We start from the raw sequence: 4,595 nt of genomic DNA on the forward strand, positions 1-4,595 counted from the left end.
GAGAGGCGGGATCAGGGAAGGGGCGGCGACCGCCCCGAACGGCCCCGCTCCGCCCCGCCGCTGCCCCGGATGTGTGGGGGTCGCCGTGGAGGGGATGTCCGTACCCGGGGCTGCGATCGCTGTCGCGGGCGTGCGGATGCCCGGCGCGGTCAGGAACCGCCGCCCACCCCGGTGCAGCAAAGCCGGCGGGCGCCGGTGTCCTCGGTGCCCACCTGCTCCGGGCGAGGGCGGCTGCCGGCTTTGGCGAGTTCTAGTGCAACACGTACCGACCCGGGGGTCTCTGGCTGAGGGGGCCGTGCGGCGCTCGGAGCGCGGCCCCGCGGGCTGCGGGTGCGTGGCTGCCAGCCGTGTGGCGGCTCTCCGTGCGTGCAGGCTTTGTAGCCGGTGAGCAGGTGTGGTGTTTTCCTGTGTCATCCCTGCTGCGCCCCTGCTTAACGTGCGCTTTAAAAGTAGGTCTGGGCGGCGAGGACGAGCGGGAACTGCGTGGCACCGGCTCGTCCTTCCTATGTCTTGTGATGGGGGTCAGCAGCAGCTCCCAGCTCTTTGCTGGGCCACACGGGTGGCTTTGACATAGCCTGTGTGCCATCATCGTGGTGCCCAAGCAGCGATGTCGGGACGAGTAGCTGAAACAAATGTTGCATTGGATCATTAGCCTGCAACAAGCCTCTCCTTAGCAGTGGCCCCTGGGCAAGGAAGCATCAAAATGTTACATATGCCCTAGGACCACGTTCGTGTTCTAAGATTATTCAACGCAACTAGAAAATTGCTCCACGCACACACTCCAAGATATATCCTGACACTTGAATTCTGTGACGTGTTTTATCTTCTCCCTAATCTTAAATTCAGCTTTTTAAAGTTTATAGATCAAAGTTTGTATGTCCCCTTTAGAAAGTCTAACTCTCAAAGTTTCAGTGAAGAAAATATTGAGCTTCCTTGACGAGTGAATCTTAAGACTCTGAAATGATAACTTTAAAAAGGTATTTGTTTACAGAATCCAAAAACCATGCTGTGCTCATTAAAAACATTTTTAACAAGTTTCTTGGCAGAAACCCTATATTCAAAACAGAACTTAAACAGGGAAAGAAAAAAGTGTGCAAATTTAGGTGAATGCTGAACACGTTATACTGATGCCTCATAATTTTGTGAGGAATTTTGTCGGTGCTTCCATTTATTTCTCTCTTTAAATTCCTTTTGGTTCTGTCTCTAACTGGTTCTAGTCCTTTATCCACAGCATACTTGAAGTTGCCCTATGGGGTTTTCATTTTATTTAACCCTAAGAGATATTTTATTTTCTTTGAAATATCTGCAGGTGCTACTTGCTCTTGCTGCCCTCCAAAGTAACTTAGACCTTTTTAAAGGCATTTAGGTTTTCCAGCCATTCATTTGGGATGCTTTTTCTTCAGACAAAAGCAGCCAGTTCAGAATCCTTATGTATTCACAAAGATCTATTGAGGATGAGTACTTAATTTGCAAGGTAGCATACAGGACTCTGTTTTCTACGTTTTGATGTATATTTTAAAACTATTTCAGGCCTAGCCTCTTTAAGCAGTAGAATGCAGACAGCAGCATGGTGGTTGCACTTGAAGTACATCTGCCTTTTCTCCCCTCACTGAGGAAAAGTCAAAAGTGCAGGATGGATTCCTGAGAAGACCGGGGTGCACTGAATATTAGACTAAAAGGGGATTTGACTAATATTGACTGAAATTGTTTGATTAAAAAACAAACAAACCCCCCCCCCCCCAAAAAAAAACAAAAAAACAAACAAACCAAAAAAAAAACCACACCCCATTTTGGAAAATGCCTAAAGGTGTAGTCAGGTGACAGAGTAAACATTCCTGTGAAAATACCAAGGTAGCCAATGCATAAACAGTAGGACAAGGAGGCATTCTTTGCCCAGTGGAGGGCTCTCACATATGTTCACCTTCCATGAGCTGAATGGGATTCTTTGTGTGCTTAAATAACTTAAATGTTTGAGCTTTGCTGTATTGCTCAGCTGATATATTCACCAGGGAGTGTGCACTGTGACAGGGAGCTTCCCTGTGAGAGGTAATGAACACAGGAGCTGTTGAGCTGCCTTCATTTAGCATTTATAAGCTGGGATAATACAAGAAGTATCAGGCTTTCCCATGGGTGGGGGGGGTGGTGGAAAAGTGTGTTTTAAATTTACACTATTTTTTTTTAATAATCTATTATATGCAAGCAGATTAACACTTGTTCTTCTATGATTGATGATGCCATAGGATGTATCTCAAGTTCCTCTAGTGGAATGTCTTTATGACACCTCAATTATCTATTCTATTGCATTGCAGCCAAGTCTAGGAAACTCACTCAGCAAAAGTGCTATTAATTTCATGGAAAGTAAAAGTCAATGTGAGATGTCTAGATACAGCCAGAGACACTTTAGAAAGTGACATGAATTCACTAAACTCTGTAAATAAAAAGATGTAATTTTGGAGTAAGTGAATATTCAAAAATGTAGTTATGATTTAAGGTCTAAGTTTATGGCATTTGTATTTAGGGAATTATACTGAGATTCAGGTTTATGGATTGTGGAGCACTACTAAGTCAACTTTGTAAAATTAGTATTGAAGAGATCTTTTACAACATGTACATCTTTAAGTCATGAGAACAAATAAATTCTTTTAAAAAATCTTTGCGACAGTTTGTAATTTTAGTCAATGCTAGCCTCTTGATTTCATGAGACTCTCAAATTCTTCTAATATACATACTGCAGAATTGCCTGGAGGGAAGCAAGAAAAATCTTTGAGTATTTTTCTTACTTGGGTTACGTTTGCCCAAGCTGTGACACTCCTCTGATGCGCCCAGAACCCCACAAAATACCAGGTCTAAGGTAAACAGTAGAGGAGCCCCAGCACCGTGTAATTTGTACTACACCAGACACTAAGGGGCACAGTTCCCTGCACAGGTCTCCATCCTGTATCTGCAGCCCACCTACAGCTGCAGGGGGATGAATGGACCATGACAAATGCCAAAGCTACCAGATGAGAAACTGAAGTTCAGGCTCACTACAAGGTAAATGGAAGCATCAGTGACCAGACCCCACAAGCGAGGCACATGTAACTATAATTCACATCAGCAGCATGACTTAGCATCCCAAGGACAACAGCCAGGAGTAGCCTTGCCAAAGAATCCTCACAGAACTGGGATTAAAATACTCCCCAGCTGAAGGAAGTTACAGTGCCAGGGTTTGGCAGTTTGCTGCGTCTGAGGCAGCATCCCATTTGAGCTGAATGCAAACAGGCAGTACCTTAGTGGAGGTCATTTTGCACTCATTCAGTATTTAGATGGTGATTAGAAACCTTGGAAATAAAAAGTATGCTTATGTGCCAGATACAGTCTGCTTTGTCAAAAGGAAGAAACATGTAAATACCGTCTTCACATTAAATTTGGGGAAGTGTTTGCCTCACCAGAGCTAATTACCAATGAGGAAATTGGCATTTATTGTTGATGTTTTAACAAAGGGTGTCATAAACTAACTTTATTACAGCAAAAGTTGAACTGTATTTTCATTATTTCCATCGCATCGTCTTTGCTTTACAAGCTGTCTGAAATAGCTATTCTTGGAAGGTCTCCAACAAAGCATTCTCTTTGGGGCTACTAACTGCAAATAAGATTAAAGTTTAATATGTCTGGTAATCAGTTTTCTTTTAAAGAGTGCAATCTGATTTCTTATGGTCAGTTGGGATCCCACATATCCTCATCTCCTCTGTTCTTCAACTTGTTGCTTTCAATAACCCAAAAAAGGCAATTTGCCAACAGATGTCCTTTCACCACTTTTCCTGAAATGGAGCACCATCTGAGAGGTAGTCATACATGGCTTCTACTCCATAATCCCAGGCTTCTGTCTTCTAAATGCCTTTTTTTTTTCTTTTTCCTTAAGTCTGAGCAAGAACAAAGTGCTTTATGCCCTCCATTTGTTCCCATGACATGAAGTGAATAAAGGTGGGTAAATCTCCTTTGCTCAAAACTGAACAACAGGAGGAGGTAATCTCTGTACTCCTCACTCAGATCATTGATACGCTCTAAAAGAACTGTGGCTGTACTGAGTGGATTTCTCTTGATATCAATTAAAACATCCTTTGGGGCAAATGACAAAAAAAAAGAGAAAGCACCACAAGAACTTGTCTATCTTTCATGAACCCAGCCCTACCTCCCAGCTGGATCTGATCTCACACTATTTTTAAGGATGGAAGTAGGGAGTAGCAGGGATCTGTACTGAAATCCAGAGGGAGGGTAAGAACACTGTCTCACCTCCCAAGGTGAGGAGTGCAAAGGTCCCAGCACTCTCACTTCCCATGAATGCACCCTGAGCCCATGAGCACACAGCCCTTGTCTGCTTTGCTACTTTGCTGAGAAGGACTAGAGAGAGAACAGGTCTCCTTCACAGAATTCTTTCCCCTGTATTGCACTGGAACTTGGATTTTGTCCAGGAGAAAATTAAGGACAGAAAACCAGTGTGACTGGACCTGCGAAACTGGATTGAGTAATCCTAGCCCTAAAGATAGTGGGTTTGACAGCCTAATCATTATAAAATCATTTGACATCATGTGCAAGCTGCATAGCAGCCACACAGA

The sequence above is a fragment of the Parus major genome, chromosome 2 (assembly GCF_001522545.3).
Source record: "Parus major isolate Abel chromosome 2, Parus_major1.1, whole genome shotgun sequence".
NCBI lineage: Eukaryota > Metazoa > Chordata > Aves > Passeriformes > Paridae > Parus > Parus major.